Source organism: Crocuta crocuta, unplaced genomic scaffold (assembly GCF_008692635.1).
Source record: "Crocuta crocuta isolate KB4526 unplaced genomic scaffold, BGI_CrCroc_1.0 scaffold229, whole genome shotgun sequence".
NCBI classification, from domain to species: Eukaryota; Metazoa; Chordata; class Mammalia; order Carnivora; family Hyaenidae; genus Crocuta; species Crocuta crocuta.
The window spans coordinates 3,544,538-3,565,504 of record NW_027536464.1 but is presented as its reverse complement, the minus strand read 5'-3'; the positions used below and the strand labels follow the sequence as shown (position 1 = coordinate 3,565,504).

General features: G+C 43.2%; 2 pseudogenes; both read right to left on the bottom strand.

Moving 5' to 3' along the window:
• Window positions 1–292: 292 nt before the first annotated feature.
• Window positions 293–1,944, bottom strand: LOC144218627 (potassium-transporting ATPase alpha chain 2 pseudogene; annotated as a pseudogene).
• Window positions 1,945–2,193: 249 nt separating this feature from the next.
• LOC144218626 (potassium-transporting ATPase alpha chain 2 pseudogene) lies at window positions 2,194–5,319 on the bottom strand (annotated as a pseudogene).
• Window positions 5,320–20,967: the final 15,648 nt, after the last annotated feature.

Sequence of the window (20,967 nt, the reverse complement as noted above, 5' to 3'; positions counted from 1 at the left end):
CTGACCAGTGTGAAGCTGGGAGACTTGGGAGACAGGAAGGTCTTACTGATATATTATCCCAACAGCTTCCACAGTAAAGTCTGATGGGAAGTTTTCACACGTGATTATATGGCCAAAGAAGAATGACAAGTGGCATATCCACAGACCAATCCTGTGTCAGAAATACAGTGAAATTCAGGGCTGTGGGACTTCCAAAGCTGCAGGAGAGGAGTAGTGCAGTGATAAAGCATGAGGCAATCCCTTCCTCAGTGGCTTTATTTCTGGAAAGATCTTGCTGGAAGATGAAACTGCTCTAGATCTTCCTCATGATCAGATACACTATGTGCTGGATCTTAATAATGCCAGTAAGAGCAGCTGTGTAGCCTGTCCATTCTAGGTATTTCCTCTGATACCTCCAATCCAGTCTTGTGCATAGCTGTCTTCCCGGTCATTCATGTTGTCCTTTCCCCATTGCCCCAGAGTTAATGAGAGTATAGGACCAAAATCGCATCACACATATGTGGTGACATTTAACAACAACAGCTTCCAAGTCTTGTATGAGGCCAATGTGTGGACAGGAGTATATGGCAAGTGGCTTATTCACCAGCCTTCCCAGCTTCCTACGGTGAGGCTTCTGGTTCATAATTATCATTTTCAGCTTTCTCATAAGACAAAGTGATCAGGGAAGTATGTCTGTGCCCAAGCTGATGGACAAGATGGTAATGATGCCAATGGGCAGGATGAGCTCAACAATAATGTAAATCCAAAAGGGCAAAGATTAGCAGTGTTCTAGGTCAGAGTATAAGCAATGATCTTTAAGTTATCAAAGACTAGGTGGCCTTCCTCCACTCTGTGACTATCGATGCGAAGATTTCATTACCATTTAGTACGACTGTGTAGCCTGCCTTTTTGGCTGCATCGGAACCTGCCACCTCCATGACAATCCCAACCTATCTGCTTTCTTTATGCTAAGAAAATCATGAACTGCATCTTTGGTCACAGCAATGCCTGCATCCTGTCTCTCACAGCCTACCGCTGTGATCAGCTTTTGCTGGGGAGATGTCTGAGCAAAGATGATTCCCAACTGGTTGGTTAAGAGCTCATCCAGAGGCTCATGACTTATGTCCTTCAGCTCCATACTGGCCACCATGGTGGCTTTAGCAGCCTATTCACTAACTTGCTCCACACCGGGGTTGAGGCATTTTTCGGTGTCTTCCACCATCCCACAATTGGCTGAAATGATACCTACATGGACTTTTGGCAATACTTTGGCTATGAAGGGACAGTTACCTGTAATCATATCAACCTTGATCCCAGCACTTTGGCATTTGGTAAATGCATCAGGCACAGTGGGCTGAAGGGGATAGATTGTTCACAAGAGCTCATGAAGCACAAGTTGGAGGTGGGAAAGGTTATGGTACCCATCAACGGAGTAGGTTTCTGAGAACTTGTTTGCTGGAAGATAGAGATAGTAGAAAGCAAGAATGTGTCTCCTCTAGGCCATCTAGCTCCATATATACTGTGTGTAAGTCTTTAGATGTGCCTTGTCCAGAGGCTAATTTAAGACATTAATAATGATGGTGCTGTACTCTCTAAAACCTTCTCAGGGGCCCCAACATCATCATGAGGGAGCATTTATAACTGGCGCCATCCATGTTGTCTATTAGCTGAAATATGTTGGTAGAATCAAAAGAGATTTCAGGCACTTTACAGTTTTAATTTCCTAATTTCCATCACAGCACCTACAGTGATCTCTGAGAATTTCCAAGGGTAGTTTCTGAGGCATCTCCAAGCAAAACTTTCTTGATGATGGGAACATTTTCCTGTCCTGGTTTGAGCCCAACTTGGTTACATAGTGTTATTATCCTGAACAAGGAAGCTCAGATTCCAGAGCTCCAGGCAAAAGAGTTGGTGTGTCAGTTCTTCATTTGTGTTGGCCGTGTAGATCTGATTGTCAGATCGCATGTGGGTCCTGTTGTGAATCTGAGTGTGTTAATTTTGTCACAGCAAATGATAGAGGTGGAGTGAGGGTCTCCAATACTTCCAGATTCTTCAAGAAGTTCTTCTTGGACATCCATTTTTTGTCATTACAAGGTGATAGTGACAATAACCAGGATAAGGCCTTTGGTTAACTTGAGGCCCTCAGGTTAATCAGCCACAATGATACCAGTGGAGGAAGATGATGGAGTCCAGGTCATAGTTCATGGGCACTTCTCATAATGAAGAAAAGGATGCTGGTAAAGTGACCTCTCCTGCCTCAATATAAACAAAGTGCTCAATCTTGGAAGCTATGGATGTCATCTTATTTCCAATTCCTGAAGCCAGTGAGGCAATCTGTCCAGTGATGGTCTTATTGCCGGTGTTGGTGACTGTGCCTTTTAACTAGGTTGCAGAAGAGAAGCCAGTGTTCTTTGTTTCAAGGATATTGCTGTGAGTAAAGTCAGAGGAGCAGGACTGGGACTCAGACTTCTGAGTGAGGGATAAGTCATCTACCCTACCTCTCTGAAAAGTCAGCCACCTGATATCTACGGGAATTTGGTCTCTTCCCTTAGTTTCCATCATGTACATTACCATCAACTGTTCTGCAGGTGTTGTGTTCTCTTTGTATCTCAGATGACAAGAGCTTGGAGAGGAATAATTTAGCAAATCCGTCCATGACATTTGTGCCTTTCATCTCTTGGTTATAAGCAAAGATCCCCACAACCAGAGCAAGCCCCAAAAACACTGCCTAGGGATACAGACTCATCATTAGAGTCCTGAATCACAAATGCAACCCAGCATAGGACAGCTCTTGTCTACCAAAGAATAGAAACTTCCTAAGCCATCTATTGAGAAATGTGACAATCTCTGATGTATCTTTGAGGGTGTTGGGGCTGTCCTGAGCCAGGAACTCTGCAGCTTTCATGCTGGAAAGATTTGGATATCATTTAGAGCATAGTTTTCCTTTACTTCCTTACTGTTGAACCTGATCACCCAGGTTACTTCTTTCTTGCATGCCTCTGTCTAGTGATTTTTTTAAAAAATGTGTATTTATTATTTATTTTTGAGAGAGAGAGAAAGAGAGAGAGTGAGAGGGAGGGGGAGAGAGAGAGGGAGACAGAGAATCCTAGGCAGGCTCCAGGCTGTCAGCACAGAGCCCGAAACAGGGTTCAAACCCATGAACTGTGAGATCATGACCTGAGCTGAAATCAAGAGTCAGACGCTTAACCAGCTGAGCCACCCAGGCGTCCCTCTAGTGACTTTTTAATGAGTTCCAATCAGTTGTTCTTCAGGCTCCTTTACTTCTCCCTGCCACCCTCTTGGGGTCTTTAGTTCCACTGAGATGCACAAAGCAAAGTTTTGGCATAGTCTTGCCTATTATGCTGATGAAATGGGTGCTGGTGAAATGAGGTTGATCATAGGGTCTTGGACCGCAGGGAGGGCACAGTTCCAAAGTGTAAGCTATACTAAGCCAAGAGTCCAGTTGTGGGAGCTTTAGGCAGGGGAGCCGAAGAGCCACTCTCAGCCTGAAACCTACACTGGCACCAGGCAGTCTAGTGCGTTCCATGCCTGCTCCTGTTGTCTATCTTATTTCTCTTCATCTTTTATCTACTTTCCAGATGGAAAGCCTCCTGAGGGCAGAGCCTGTGTTTGTTTTTATCATTGTTTCTCATCACATGGGAACTCAGAATAGGTATTCCCTGAATGACTAAATAACCTCATAATTTGGGACCTATGGTTTTGTTGCCACCACTTGGAAAAGTTATGTAGCCACTGATTGGAAGAAACAAAGCCTGAATGAATGGGCTTCTTAAGGCAAGAAGCTTGAACCAGGTCAACCATTTTCAACTGGAGGGCCTGGAAATCCTTGCAGGGAATAAAGTACACAGGTCAATCTCAGCCTTAGTTTCTGCATCTGCAAAGTCAAGATGAAAATAGGGGAATGACAGGATTTACCTCTTGGGGTTGTTAGGGTTAAATGTTATAATTCACAAAGAGCATAAATGATACGCCTGGTAGTAAGCATTCAAATGTGGTTATTAATATTAATGTTACAGTTCATAATCAGAATAAAAAAGTAATGTCTTTTTTACTTAGAGACTGTAGCTCTATTAACTATAACAGTCTATTAACTATTAATTGCCTATGACACATGAGGCTTTGTGGAGGAGGGGGCGTGTTAGCCTCATTTAACACAACCCAGCAACCCAAAGACTGGTAGCAGCATCACTGTCCTGTAGATGAGGTGCTTTTTATAGTTCCCAATGACATTTTTGGTAGTTATTGATTTTAGAAGCTACATATAGAGGTATTTCAGTTATCTTCTCCAGAGAAATACATATGTTCATGTATGTATTAATATAAATAAATATATCACCCTTTATGGAGATCTTGAAGGACAAGACCATGTCTTATTTATCTCATGGCATGAGGACAGGAATTGCTAAATACAATTTCTTTTTTTTTAATATTTTTATTTATTTCTAGGAGAGAGAGAGCGCGCGTGTGAACAGGGGAGGATCAGAGAGAGAGGGAGATACAGACTCTGAAATAGGCTCCAGGCTCTGAGCTGGCAGTCAGCACAGAGCCCGACGCGGGGCTCGAACCCACGAACCGCGAGATCATGACCTAAGCGAAAGTCGGACGCTTAACCGACTAAGCCACCCAGGTGCCCCGCTAAATACAATTTCTGACTGAATGAATGAAACTTATTCATGGAAGGCATTGACATTAGATATTGGCTCAAAATAATCCAGCACCAGTGCTGATTTAGTAGTGATGGAATTGAATCCAAGAGCTTTCTTAGAGACCCAGAAGTTCCCCTTATCCTATGGCACATTTTGTAACCAATGACCCTGTGCCCACGGAAACCCACCCCATATTTGAATCGAGCAGCTCTCTCCACAGTGAAGGGGGAGTTAACCACCAGAGTTGTCCTAATTATAAGTTATTCAATCTGGGCTTTGGAGGGATCCAGACTGATGTAACTCTCATCAACTCCATCAGCAATGTCATTAACAATTTTAAGAGTTGGGCTGATGTGGCTTATCAAGAGACCTTAGCTGCTATGATGCCATGGCCTGGCTTGATGCCCTTGGCCAAAGCCAAGGGTTGGGTGGGTAGCTTGGCTCTCTCAATGGCCTGCCTGGCCTACTCTGATGATATGTGTCAGGGCAGCAAGAATGTATTGCCTAAGCTAAGAATGTGGACCATCTCTGAGGGCTGGAGGAGGAGGGCAATGGAGGGAGGGAGCTCTGGTTCTGATGGGGGGACCAGAGAACAGGTTGTCCAGAAGGACACGTAAACTGGTTTTGGCTCCAGTGACCTTGCTGTTACCCACAGTTGCTCACAGTCAATCATGGGTACTGTTCTGGGGCAGGGTAAGGGCGGAGCCAAACAGAAGCAGATGACAGGGCACATTCCTGATCTAGTGTGCATAGGTGGCTTTGGAATAAAGTGGGTGTGGCTGAGGATGCCATGGCGGTAAGGGGAGCCCCTCGTCTTAATCCTTAGAAAGAAGTCTACTCATCCCAGGGATGCCTTCAGAGCCCATCTTTTCAGACCGACGCATCCTGATGTGATGGCTGGAAGGACACCAGAAGTTCTGTCTTCTCTGCAGCCTCACCTTTCCCCATCCAGGAAAAACAAGCATCACTAATAATCTCATTCCTGTTCTTTTGCTTGTTGCTAATTAATTTCAGCATATGAAACATTTTAAATATGAACAGGTTCACCTCACTGCATTGGAATTTGAGCTTGCAAGGCAGGGCCTTAGGGCTTTGAAATGTTTTTTAGAAAAGGTAATGCTATATGGGGATCCTCTGTTACCAAGTGCCTTTCCCACCTCTTTAGAGTGACTCAGCTCACAGGCAATAAAGCGGCTGCAGTCTAAGCCTCTGGTGAAGTGGACTTAATAGCATGAAGAATATGTTCTTTTCCCTCTCTGCTGGCAGCCTAACCTGTTGACATTCTAGAATATACCTGGCTTTTTCCTGCTTAGAGACTTAACTTCCCTGGTCTTTGCAAGACTGACTCTTTTTCATTCTTTAGATCTCTGCTCAAGGTCAGCTACTCAGAGATGCCTTCCCTACTGCTCTTTGTCTAAAGTAGATGCAACAGCTCTCCCTCTTCCAATATGCTCTAGGACAACCTTCTAGTTCTTTCCTTTATGGTCCCATTCACAACTCTAACTGCATTGATGCATTATTCACTTGCTGCTTCTTCTTTTTTTTTAGTTTAAATTCAAGTTAGTTAACACACAGTGTAGTCTTGGCTTCAGGAGTAGAGCCCAGTGATTCATCACTTACATATGACACCCAGTGCACATCCCGAAAAGTGCCCTCCTTAATGCCCATCACCCATTTATCCCATCCCCCCCCCCACCTACCTCCTCTGCAGCCACCTGCAGTTTGTTCTCTGTATTTAAGAGTTTCTTCTGGCTTACCTCCTTCTCTGTTTTTATCTTATTTTTCCTTCCTTTCCCCTATGTTCATCTGTTGAGTTCCTCAAATTCTACATATGAACAAAATCATATATCTGTCTTTCTCTGACTGACTTATTTCACTTAGCATAATACCCTCTAGTTCCATCCACATTGTTGCCAATGGCAAGATTTCATTCTTTTTCACCACTGAGTAGTATTCCATTGTGTGTGTGTGTATGTGTGTGTGTGTGTTGTATACCACGTTTTCTTTATCCAGTCATCACTTGATTGACATTCGGGCTCTTTCCATAATGTGGTTATTGTGGATAGCGCTGCTATAAACATTGGGGTGCATGTGCCCCTTCAAATCAGTATTTTTGTATCCTTTGGATAAATTCCTAGTAGTGCAATAGCTTGTTTCTTATCTTCAGAGGGTGAGGTCTGTGAGGGCAGGCTTGTCTTGTTTATCGCTGTATTTTGGGGGGACAAAAAACAGGCCTAGCATACCTAAAACATTTGAGTCTCTGTCATGCACACTTTGGTATTTGAGGGAATTTCTGGGAGTGTGATTTGGACACAGTCTCTCAAAGCTTGAGGTCTAGTTGGAGAGATAGAAAGTTTGTCAGTTGGCACTCATGGTAAATGCTTGAGGGGGAACAGGGTGTAGCTGGGGAAACACCCAAACAAGTCTGCAGAAGTTAGGAGAGGCTTTCTCCTGGAAAATAGAAGAACTGGGACCCAAAGAAAGCAGTAGTAGCTGAAGAAAGAGGAGAAGAGTTTTGGGCAGAGGGCATAGCACCTGCAAAAGCCTGGAGGTGGGAAAAGATGCCATTTCTGAGGACCCGAGAGCTGTTTGGTAAGTAACAGAGGGTGGGTGGCAAGAGATGGGATGGAGACACAGCAATGGCCAGGGCACAGCACAGCGAAGCCATACTAAATTTGCATTTTATTCTGTAGGAAATGAAGTGCTACCAAAGAGTTGTAAACAAAGAGAGGTGTGATCCAATGTTCACTTTTGAAGGAGCATTCTGCCTTATGGGGAGCAAAAAGTTGGAGTGGCAAAAGTAAAGGAAGGGTAAACATATAAGGGGTGTGCTGGTGGTCCAAGGGAGTAAAAATGACAGCCTGAACAAGTTAGGAGGCTGTGGGGCTGGAGAGCAGGGAAATGTTCCTTAATATTTAGGGGTAGGGTCTAGACAGAGAATTGACTATGGGGGAAAGGAGTAAAGGCCTGGAGTACTCGGTGAGAATTGGGCAGAGATAAGGACAAGACCCATATGACCTGGGCACGTGTCAGGGTGGGGATAGCATCCATGGAGGCAGGAGAGCCAGGGGGAGGAGAGGAACCATGAGCATCATCACTTTTGGGCCATTCCTCCTTTTCTATTTTTCTTGGGAAATTCCAGCTGCCCTAGAGGTCTAGCACCTCCTCGAAGTTTCTTCTGAATCCTCTTCTGAGCTATAGCACCAGCAACTGGCCCACACCCTCTGCCACTTGTGCATGATTTCATCCAAGTTAATCTCATCTTTCCAACTAGGTTGTGTACTCCTTGGGAGCAGAACGATATTTCTCAGTAACTGCCGCAGGGCTGAGTACATGGCAGACCCTCAGTCCTCGGGGATCGTCTTAATAAGTGTTCTCTAGAGAAACAGAGTCAATAAGATGTGTTTGTATATATAAAGAGATTTATTATCAGGAATTGGCTTATGCAGTTGTGGAGGGTGGCAAGTTCAAAATCTGCAGTGTGGACTGGCTGGAGCCCCAGAGAGAGCTGATGGTGCAGATAAAGCCTGAAGGCAGTCCTCTGGGGGACCGTTCTTTTTGTTCTAGTCAGGCCTTAGGCTATTTGGGTGAGGCCCATTCAAATTGTGGAGGGTGATTTTCTTATTCAAAGTTTACTGATTTAAATGCTAATATCATTAAAAAACACCCTTTATTTATTTAAAATAAAAAAGAACACTTATTTGCTTTTGAGAAAGAAAGGGAGAGGGAGAGAGAGAGACAAAGTGTGAGTGGGGTAAAGGGAGAGAGAGAGGGAGACACAGAAGCTGAAGCAGGCTCTAGGCTCATAGCTGTCAGCATAGAGCCCAATGTGGGGCTTGAACTCAGGAGTGGTGAGATCACGACTTGAGCTTAAGTCAGACCCTTAATGCACTGAGCCACCCAGGCATCTTAAATTGACACCTAAATTCACCATCACAGGGGTGCCATGAGTGATTTCATGCAAGTTGTAATTATGTTTTTAAGCCAAGTTGGTGGTCGGGTTGACAAGGCTGTGACTTCTTGTATGTCACTGGCACATTTGGAAACTAAAAGAGAATACTTGAGTCCAGAGAGGTGAAGTGATTTTCCCAAGGTCACCTAGCAAGACAGGGTCAGATCCAAGAGTAGTGGTGTAAGGCCACAAGTCTAAACGTCTAAACCAAACTGACTCTATGACAGGCTTTAAGTTTCCCCTCTAAACTAGAAGGCCTGAGTTTCGGCTTCCCCGAAACTATCAGGTAGTTACACATTGCCCAAGGCAGGAGAAACCACCCTTGCAACACCCAATCAGGAAAGGCCAGCGACCACCCTCCACATTACTAAGGGAGAGGCCTGGAGATAGAAACTATAGATAGGACCCTGTTAACCAAATGTTAAAGTTAACCTGTTAGTCACCGAACAAGACCCTAGGCTCACTCTGTGATTGGTTGAATTTAAAGGTACTCTAAATGTTGTAATTGGATCCCGCCAAAAGTAACGAATACTCTAGACAATGTGTATGGTCAAACCCGCTGTCAATGATGTTGAATTATTATGATTGGATCACTGTTCCCATGTCACCACTTCTGTAACTCCCCCGCCTCAAACCCCATAAAAACCCTACTTTGCCCTTGTTCGAGGCTCTCAGCACGGACCCATACGCTGGTGAAGTCTGTGAGCCCGAGCTTAAGCCCATAATAAAGCCCTTTGCCTTTGCATGCGTGACTCGGTCTCCCTGGTGGTCTCTGGTCGGTGAGGATACTGTGATCTGGGTATAACAGTGGAACCCAAGTTTCTAGACATCCAGACTTGTGTCTCCTCTATATCTCACAATGGACAACTTGTGTGTGTGTGCCTCCCTGTCAAGAAGCCAAGATACCTTGGTGGAGCTGTGTCTTCTAGTTTTTAATCTGGAGATTATAAAACGAAGAAAGAAGACAACTTTCTCCAGGTGTGTATTCTTTGTTAGTGAGGCTCTAAAAACAACAATTTTGACTGGAATTCAGGAAAGGTATGACACATCTTACATATCTTTGGATAAAGGTATCCAAAATAGCTAGTTCCAGGTCACTGAACCGAGGCAACCTCATGCCTGGGAGCCCTGGGCGGTCTGGGTTTGTATAGTGAGTCCTGAAGGCAAGGTAGAAACAAGTTGGAAAAAAGACACAGGCAAGATTTAGGATCCAAACTAGAAGGTGAAGGTCACCCAAGGCCACAGGTGCCCACCAGTCACCAGACCTCAGACAGGCCCAGAATCCAGAGCTCCAGCTTGGTATGAGTTTGGAAGTTTTAGACAAGCATAGGGAAGTTAGGTAAACCATAGAATTTAGACCAGAATATTCAGAACACATTCTGGATCAGGGAATAGCCTGTTAAACTCTGCTCCGGGGTTGCTAGGATGTGACAATTGAGCCCGAGGTCCCAGTGGCTTGGGTTTAATTTCTCTGTCTATGTTTCTCCATATCTCTCTGTATTTTTCTCTCATGGGCTGGAAAGTGCCCAATAGCATGTGCTGCTCTGATACCACAGGTATCAGAGGTCTGCATGTGAGGGCTGGTTTCTTAGGGGACCCTTATTGCTCTCTTCAAACTCTGTGGGCAGCAACAAGAATTCTAAGCAGGTGGCCTCTTCTTTTACAAAGTCTTTGATGCAGTAAAATTCAGCATGATATAAGTGGACAGCCCTTTGAGGCTGTGGTAATAAAATTTGGTCTGCATAGTTTAGGTATTTGTCAAGGCAATAGGATCAGATACCAGTTATGTCCACATGATGCCAACTGCCCAGATGGAAAAGAACAATCCATTTGTCACTTTGGCCCACTGACATTCCAGAGAGCAGAAATTCACCAACTTTTAGAATCTGTGACATGGTAATGACTGGGTTCATTGTGCTTTCTTTCTCCTAAAACTGCTATATGGTTGGATTTCAAGTTCTTAGCTAAAGGGATTCATATATAGCTAAGGGACTGGGGGCCCCATGGGGTATCACATGGGGCAGTTGGGTAGTCAGTGCAGTTAAGCCACCTTTTCACAGACCTCCAGAACCACAGGCCTGGCCTCGAGTGCTATATTTCAGAGAATACCGAATGGATAAATTCATTCGGCACCAAGACTCTGAAAAGTGGTGAGTATGGCAACCGGGAGACATTATTCGTTTTCAAGAGCATGGTGAACATTTGGAGCTGTAATCAGTCATGATCCCCTATTTTTTTTTTAATTTAAATTTTAGTTAGTTAACATACAGTGCACTATTGGTTTCAGAACTAGAATTCAGTGATTCATCACTTACCTACAACACCCAGTGCTCATCGAGGCAAGTGGACACTTCCCTATGCACCAGAGCACTTGTGGAAAATCAAACTGAGATCACAACAGGCAAAGGGCAAAGGCCTGGCTGGAAGGCCAGTACCTCAGGCAAACAAAATGAGAAAACACAGAAGCCCTAACGGGTGAATGGAGGATGGGTTGGTCTTCATTTCCGCTGTTCTTTTTCCATCCACAGAATTACTCAATAATTGGATAAAAGGAGTTCTGTAGATGTTATGGATTTGGAATTTTAGGAAAAAATGTGATAGGACTCCTTGTAAATTCCAGTTTAAGCTGTGTGCAGATTATTTTGGGAGGCACCGTGGCCAGTTTTCTGCTGAAGCGAAGGTCAGAGGGAGGGGTGGTAGCAGCCACAGTATTGGTTGCCAATATTGGTATGTGTTGTGGGATGGCTGGCTGGGTATTTGCAGACGGAACCATTAAAGAGCAGAGCTTCACCCCTGCCCAGCCTCTTCTCCAAGCCATGCATGGATTCTGGAACAGGAGCTGCTGGGGAACAATGGGAAAAATTCCAGGATGGAACTTTCTAGATTTAGAGTTCCTTTCTTGGTGGGAAGAGACAGGAACTTAAAAGTCCAGCCTGGAACCACACAAATGAATACATCTGGAGACAGGAATCTCAAATACAAATATCTGGGTATTAAGGAAAAACTGGAACAAATTAGCAGTGAGAGAAACCTGGGGCAGGAAGGAGAACTGCAAATTTGTTTTGTACTTGCCCTTGACTTACCACTGGCTGACCCAGGGCTGAAGGATGAGGAGTGGTGGGTGGGAGGTGGGGCAGAGAGGCAGTTATTTAGACACAGAAGCCAGTGCTATTTAAGGCTGCAAACAAATACAGCTGCAGGTCATGGGGAAGGGCAGTCAATGACCTTGGGGATGCTGATGAACCACAGCTATAAAGAACTCCTAGACAAGAGTTTGCATCCCTGGATTGATAGAGTCTGAAGGAGGTTTAAAGGGGAGAGGGTCTGGAAGCCCAGCATGAGGTCAGGTTAGCATCCCTACTGAGCTGTTTCTGCCTTGCTAAGGGATAGCATTTTAGGATCTGCTGATGGTCTGCACAGCGTACCAAGGGACATCTGCAGAGAAAAGCAACATAGAGAACAAGGGATGAATGTTGCCAGAATAGAGGATAAAGAAGTGAGAACTGGGAGCATTCCCAGAATCCATCTCATCTACTCTTTGAATGACCAGAAATAGGGGGCCTATGAAGGGTGGGGGGAGGAGAGATTTTGTTCTCTGGACTTTTATTGGGTTTTATGATGCAGAATGAAATGAGAAGAGCTTTATGTTAGGTTCACAATTGTCCTCACTGCTTATGGCACTAGCTTGAGCAACATGTGTTTGGGGAACAGAGAAAAGATGACACGCTACCCCCAGCGTGGAATCTAAGTGTGGAATTAGAACAAGCAGCAGAAAAGGTAATTTTGGAACATACGTCGGGGGGGTTGTCTCTGGAGCAATCCTGAGTGATCTTTCAGGATTTCATTTTTCCCTCATGCCTACAGGAAGCCTGCAGGTGGAAGGACAGTTTGAGAAGGGTGAGGTAGGGGAAGAGGTTGACACTATTGAAAGAAGCAGCATGAGCTGATGTCCACCATGAAGATCTTTTGGGGTTTTCACTCAAGAAATGCCTTTTCTGAGGTCCCTTCCACTCCCCAGGAGTGCAGGGTTTCTCTCACCTCATTCTCACAGGTCCTGGGGAGAACTGACTTCGGAGAGATATGGGGACTGGAAGATGCTTTTCCATCTAGAAGATCCTGCTAATAATTGCAGCTGCATTTGCTAGACTGTTGAGTCTTGATTCTGCTACTTGTGTCAGGGCTGAGCTGGTGGCTAAAGATCACCAAGAAATGTGGTTAAAAGGGAGTCTAAGACTCCCTCTTGGAGATCTGGATTCAGAAATTCAGAGGAGTGACCTGCAATCAATATTAATTTTTTTCCCTAATGAATCTAGTGTGTAGTAGGGATTGGAAACCTCTGTGTCTGGAATCATTGCTCAGAGTTGGGTTTTTACCTTCTGGAAGTTTTTGATGTAAAACAGATAGCATCAACCTAACATCTGCAGTGCTCTCAGACCATTATAAATAATGGCAGTAAATGTTGAACAAATATGTAAGATTTATATATACATTACATAGAACTCAAAGATAAATGTATTTGTGTTACTGGAATGTCACAATCAATCTAGACAATGACAAAATATGTAGGCCTTTAACTGGAATACGCCTTCTCTTTTAATCAACACAAGGTGACCTTCTCCCCTTCCACCATCTTTTTGGCTTGCTCAATTTTCAAAGCAGTTTCTTTCAAAGCAGTTTCTAGGGCATAGAAGCATAAACCCTACACAGTATGTTATGGCTTCCTGGGGAGAAGAAGGACTTCAGAATCCTGTGAGGAATGGGATTTTTCAGGTTGTGTTTGTGTGTGTGTATGTGTTTGTGCATGTGCACATGCATGCATACTTTGCGACATTCCATAGTTTTCTAGATGTTTAACAGACATGCCTTATACTCAGCATGTAATCTAAGAAGTGCTAGTCAGATGGGTGGGGTTGCCATCAACATGCGGCAAAACTTTCAGGATCTAGCGATGGAGTTAAATTGACAATGTGGCCATGACAGTGAAGAGGCCAACACAAGTTCTGAGAATGGGAATCTCGTCAGTATCATCCTTCACCTTAGGGAGGGGATGGATTGATTATCCAAGAAGACGAAAAGTGAGGATCCTGGAGGAACTTGTATGGCTTCTGAGGATTCCTACAGAGAAAATGGATTTTGTCAGCTTCTCAAACAGGTTAGCAAGCCAACAGGGCAGCTTCCCCAAAGCTGGAGATAGTCTTTGCTGCAAACCAGTTGTTTGCTTGATAAACAGAACAAACCCCTGGAGGGTGTTGAAAGAGAGGGGTGCGGCCAATGCCTTTGGCTGACAGCACATTCAGAAGAGCTAAGAAAACAAGGGTATAAACTCTAAAAATCTTTTAGGTTTCGTTTACTCAGGCAAAAAGGAGTCCAGACTATAGCAATTAAGTGAGCTTGATGAATAGAGATGGCTGACCTGGCAAAATCAGACCTGAAACCCTTTCTTCTTTGGCAGTAGACTATGTGTCTTTACCTTCCTTCCCCAATCCTCCCCGCCCCTCGCCTCACACACATGTTCTTTTTCTGCCTGTGAAAGCTCAAGTTCACTCTTTCATCTGATTTATTTGTCTTCCAGCGGAGGGAACTATACACATAGAATCTTATTGTTTCCCAGTTATTTCATGCAGGAAAATCTTATTTCTCTGGGAGAGCTAGGACTGTATATTATGCTGCTATTTCTTTCCTTTCTTTTTTTATCTTTTTAAAGATTTTCCCCTCTTTCTCTCCCTTCCTCCCTCCCTCTTTCCCTCCTTTCCTTCTACCCAATGTCTGCCTAGCTAGTGGTGGGTTTATGTTGAGCCTTCATTCATTGTTCTAGTCATTCACTAAACTATCTGCATTAAGCACCTGCTATGTGCCAGTCACTGGGCTAAGATCTGCAGATACAGATATAAAAGCCATGCTCTCATTCTTCAGGGTGTTCATACTTCAGCAGAGAAGATCTCAGATGCTAGTCAGTTAAGTTACATATACATGATTTGTTGAATGGAATCAAATCTCTATTGTTGACATTTACAACTTTAGAAATGGGCAAGTTGGAAAGATATTTGAAAACAGATTTTATTTTATTACTTTTTTTTTAAAATGTTTTATTTATTTCTAGGAGAGAGAGAGAGAGACAGCGTGAGCAGGGGAGGNAAGAGAGCAAGTAGAAGAGGGGTAGAGGAAGAGAGAAAGAGAGAATCCTAAGCAGGGTCTATGCCCAGCACTAGCCCACTGTGGGGCTCCATCTCAGGACTGTGAAATCATGACCTGAGCTTAAGTCAAGAGTAAGTCAGGTGCCTGAGCCACCCAGGCACCCCCCAAAACAGATTTTAAAACCACCCAAAGAACCAAAATGATGAAAACAACCAAACATGGCCAAGGGAGTTTGCATGTCCCTATTTGGCTCTGTATGGTACCTATAATTGGTCCACCTCAGAGAAGGGCTAGTTTCTAAAGGGCTCCTGCACTCCAGTGGTAGCTCAGGTGACAGAAGTGCAGGCAGGTGAGGCCCACTGACCATGCAGTTGTAGCCATGTGTGACTCTGTGAAATTTCTCTCCAACTCTCCTAGTGCTTGGCATACTCTCCAAAGTCCAAATAACTTTCCTCAGGCTGCCTAGTTTCTCTGGCCTTTGAGAATCAGTTTCTCCTTCAGGGCTTGCAGAGAGGTAGAGGGGAGAGGAGGAAACAGGAGAAATAAACAAAAATATCAGTTTAATAATCCCTCAAATTGTAAGAATAAACCAAAGCTTCAGGGGAAATGCCCATGATTCAGAGGAAGGGCTAGGTGTCTGTGAAAAGGGGCTTTTCCCATTGAGAATAATCTGTTCTTACTGCAGAGAAACTCGGATGAGCCTCGGTGTGCATGAAAGATCGCTTTGGAGTAAACTTTAATTTGATCTGGGGATGGAATGTACCTAGCACACCTCCTTTTTCAAGGAACTGATATTTCCAGCTTGTAATTTAGTTTACTTAAGATGAGGACCAAATAGATCTTGGCATCTCTAGGAAGTCTAGAATGGAAAAATTTCCTGTGTGCATACACAGTCTTCACCCATGTGGGTGGGGCATCCTGCACCAGGCTCCGGGAATTTAGATTCCCAAATGGCCATTTGGTTGTTATCTCATGAAGAATATCAGCTGTGGAATATTACTGTGAAAGTTAACTGATTGAATTATTATTTGGAAAAAAATGGAAAATATTTCAAATACACAATGCTCACACTTGGTATACAGCGAGTCCTGTCCTTCCTGGACAAGAATGCATACATTGTGGAAGTGACTTATATAGACCACTGTATTGGTAGAGGAGCCTCTGGGATCATTACCAACAATAGTGGATTTGAGGTTTTGAGAATTCAGGAATACATCAACCTCAGGAAATATATCAAATGTGGCTTATGACTATAAAAAAGGATTCGGGGGCCTTATCTTTCAAAATATGGGAAAATAAGTAATTGTAGAAGATTGGGCCTACTGACATTTTACAAGTTACAGGAAGTATAGTCTGAGGAATTTTGTATGTTTTTCTGGGCTATGAATTGTTTTACTGGTAACAATTTGGATGAGTTCTTCTGTGTTTACTAGGGAGCCCTCTCTCCTCCCTCAAAAGGAGAAAGTGGATACATAAAATAGCCAGAAGACTCAAATTAGAAACAAAGGAAAATACTCTAATTCTGTTCTTAAGAAAGGGATAAAAGCACTAGGTGATTCTGTTAGAAATCTATTATTTGCTTGGTTGTCTTTGTATCTATGCAGGTTAAATTAGACTATGTCTTAATGTCTTAATGAAATTTTGTTGCATTGATGTGTACCAACAACTGGCCATCACCTTGAACTTGAAAATCTGTTCCATAAACATTTGCGTGTCTACATTGTGCCAGGAACTGGAAGTAGGGATAGATAAGACCTCAGATCTCCTTGGGTGAGTCAAATTGGTGACCTGCCAATAAAGGGCTCTAAGTCTCAAAGTGTGGAACTGCCTTGCCTTTTGTCCCAACCAACATATGGCAGTGAGCTAGACCCAAGGAAAGACAGGAATGTTTTCAAGGATGAAAGGGTATCTAAAGGGTGGTTCTTCTTAAATGCTAGTCTAAACTGATCATCCACATCATCATGATCACAGCCACTATGATTATGTTTCATTTGAACTTCTGCTGTAGCCCTCATGATGGTGGCATGCTTTCTATGGGAAGGAAAGTTCAGGAGGACTTGCCATTTCTAGGGATTCAACTGAACAAGCCAGTTTTGCTACTTTTCATAAAGGGGATATGGTTTAGGAAGTCACCTGGGCAGCCCAGTCAGAATTAAGACCCTTTAAGGTATCACCTCACCACGAAACCATTAAAATAAGGTAGAGAAAACACTTAAAGGAACAAAACCAACTTCTTCACCAACTTCTGTTAGGGGATATTCTTGGGCTTTGTTGCTCTGGTAGGGTATGGTGTCCACAGTGCGCTCACGCGTGTGCGTGTGTAAAAGAAGGAGAGAGAATATTAGTGCCATGTTTGACTGTCAAAGATATTCTCCTTAATGTGAATACCAAAAGATCAGAATTAAAGCTCATCTGGCAAATATTCTGGTTTCCTTCAACGATGGAATTGCCATTCTAGAGTCTGCCTAAGACTGGAAAAGGAAATATGTTTTGTTAGTTGTCTTCTGGACATGCAAGGCAGTGCTCCCTTTGGCTTTTCTCATCTTTCTCTTGAGCAGAAGTATTCTTGGAGGACAAGTCTCCATTTTCCCAGTCCAGATGAGGAGGTGATGATGGGCACTGGGGTTGAGGCTGGGTAGGGGAAAGGTTAGCTGAGACCCCAGCAGTGCTTCTGAGGCCATCTGTTACTCAGATCTGGTGGGGGCTGCTGCTGCTAGGCAGGCGACGCACAGAACCCTCTCTTCCCCAGCAACAAGCCACTGAGTCCAACTTGGGCTCAGTCACCCATCCTGAAAAGCACAAGTGGATATGAGGAAAAGTAGGAGATATTTTGTGAACAAGAAATTCTTGGTGACCTCAGTGGGCTCCCTAATCTCTCAGTAAGTCTTAGTGAACCAGAAAAGAAAACCATCAGTGTTCCAGGGAACTTAGGGGTCACATGACTGTAGGATCTAGTGGCTAGTGATCAGTGATGATACGTAAACTGAGGTCAAGGGAATGGAATTGGCTTACCCAAGGTCACTCTGGTTATTACCAGCTGACACAAGATCTCCTGTGTAACAGTCAAAAGTTCTACCTCCTTTACCATGAGACTGTGTGCTTGTGGGTGTCTTCTCTGGAGATTTTGGGGTGAGATCATTCTGCTTCCTGGTCTCAGTTGTGACATATGGGACTTCACCCCACTTTGTTCTTCTCAGCCAGACCCTTTATTCCTCACTTCCTGTGCTGTAGCCATCTGCTCACGCACCCTGAAATTTGGAAAAGAAAAAGAAATCTGAGTGACCCATGGAAAATTTTATTGCAGACCAAATCAGCCCCAACCCTCTCCTGCTTTGTTCCATCAGCAGTCTTGAAATCAATGTTCTTTGGCCTGTCATCTGTAGGATTTGCACAACTCTGGAGATGTCCTGATTCTCAGCAGTCCTGATGGGTCACCATGCCTCACTCAGAATTTAAAATTTGCTATTGTTCCTTAAAATCATTTTTCAAGGAGTTTGCAATATCAGCTTGTCTTATCTTGCACTCAATTAATTTTTGGCTCCGATTTATTTATTTATTTTTTTCATTTTAGAGTTTGAATTGGCTAACAGACCTGTTGGTTTCATCCATCACCAACTTGATGTAAGTTGGTTTTGGGTCTTAAGTAGGGCCTGGCCCCAGGTAAAATTGTGAAATAGCTGATATATGCTTCTGGTATCCAACTGCCTCCCTCTTCAGTCCCCCTCCTATCTCATGCCCTTTCCTTCCCTGGGTTTGCCAAGTGCTAGCTGTTTCTCTGGAAAGTATTTGACAACTATAGCCATTTTTTTTTTCTGATTAACCAATTACATTTGTATAATAACAACATTTCTAAGACAATTTAGGCATCCTCACATCCTCACCTCTCTGGTTGTGATGGAGGTCAGTGATCTCTAAACTTGGTTGATCATAGAATACCTGGAGATTTTTGTTCCAAATACAGATTCCCAGGCCTCACTTAGAGAAAAAGAATGGAATCCTGGGTTGGTGCCTGGCGATTGGTATTTTCTAGTAAGATCTCCAGACGTTTCTGATAATTAACCATTGACCTCCAGAGAGAAGTTTCCTTCCAACCTGAGATTGTGTGTCCTTACAATTTTATTTTTATCACAGCCCTGGGAAGAATGAACATCATCAACATCACCATCACCACAGCTAATTTATTTAGCAATCCTGAGATGTCAAGTTCATAGCTGAGCACTTTATATGAATTATCTCAGGGATGAGAACATTTTTAATTTTTCTTCAATAGTGGAAAAATTTAAGGCTCAGGAGACCCATTAGAGAACTGATTAGAATGTTTTAAAATTCTTGAAACTACCAGTGGAGTAAAAAAAAAAAAAAAAATCATCCAAATCCAATTCTCCATTCTGGGTTCCAGGGTTCTTTGTAGGGCATAGGGTCAGTGAAGGTGGTCACAGGTCATTTGATCTGTAACCCAGTTGTGAAGTCCTTCAGGACAGGGAATGTGGTTTTTATTCTCTCCCATCCCCCTACCCCAACATACCCAAGCATCCTACCTGGCAAAGGGAAGGTCCTCAGTGGATGTTTCCTGAACTAGAACTTTCTGGAACCCTGCTCCTCTAACTTCTGGCCCAGGGCATTTCTACTCTCTGGGACTCAATGAAAGCCAGGACTCCAAGGCTTAATTTGTTGTATCATGGGCAGATATTTGGAATTGTAAAGACTCAAATCATGCAAATTACCAAGAAAGTGATCTCTAATGACAGAATTTTGGTCACCTGGACAGACAGATCCACTTTGGAAAGGTATAGATTATTGTCCCATGTATAAATGGTCACTCGTTTTTCAACAAAGGCACCAATGCAGTTCAATGGGGGAAAAGAAAGTTCTTTTCAGTGAATGGTACTGGAGAAACGTGTGTGTGTGTGTGTGTGTGTGTGTGTGTGTGTGTGTGTGTGTGTGTGTGATTAAAAGAAACTCTTGGCCTCTACTTCATACCAAAAATAAAAGTTAATTTGAAAGGGTATATTTATTTATTTATAAATGTTTATTTGAGAGAGAGAGAGAATGAGAGATAGAGAGTATGTGTGCACAAGTGGGGGAGGAGTAGAGAGAGATGGAGAGAATCCCAAGCAGGCTCCATGCTGTCAGCACAGAGCATGATGTGGGGCTCGAACTCATAAATTTTAAGAGTCAGATGCTTAACCAACTGAGCCACCTAGGAGTGCATGAAATAAGTGTGTATATATTTATATGTATGTTTAGCCTGCTCAACTAAAACAATAAGCTTCTAGTAGGCAACAGAGGAGAATACCTTTGAAACCTTGGGGTAGGCTATGACTTCCGAGGCAGACCACAAAGTTAATAACCACAAAAAAAAATGTGAAGATTTGGATCTCATCAAAACTAAAAAGCAGATTTCTGTTCCTCACAAGATACCATGAAGAATGTGGGAAGGTAAATTATAGTATGGGAGAAAGCATTTGCCAAGAGACCAATATCCAGAAGACCCAAAGAGCTCTTACAATTCAGTTATTACAAGATACACAACTCACTTTACAAAAGCATGTACAGTGTATGGTGATGAGTACTGAGCAATATACGGAACTGCGGAATCACTCACTATACTGTACTCCAGAAACAAACTAGAATGCTGTATGTTAATTACAATGGAATTAAAACAAACAAATAAATAAGCAGGCACGGGATGAGAGGGCAGTTCACAAACAAAAGTATCCAGATGGGCAATAAGGTGCTAATATTATTAGTCATGAAGAAAAGGCAAAATAAATTAATAGAGGTCTTCCAGTACAGGCATTAGAAGGGCTCAAATGAAAACGACAATACTAAGTGTCGGCAAGAGTGTTAAAGGCCTGGGATTCCACAAGCTGCTGGTGGTAATAGAGAATGCTGAAACCAGTTTGGAAAATGGACGTCTTCCAATAAGTATCAACATATACTTAATCTACGACCCAGTGATTTTACCCCTAAGCATTTACCAAAGAGAGATAGAAATTTATGTCTGAGAAGGACTTGCCTAGGAATGTTCAATAGAAGGTTTATTAGTAAAAACCCCAAACTGGAAACAACCCAGTGACTCTCAACAAGATATGAAGTAAATAAATTATAGTATGTTAATAACATAAAATACCACTTGGCAATAAAAAAAGTCACTGACTAAAACAACATGGATGATTCTCAGAAACAGTATACTGAGTGGAAGGAGCCAGTCAGAAAGAGTTTATATTGGAT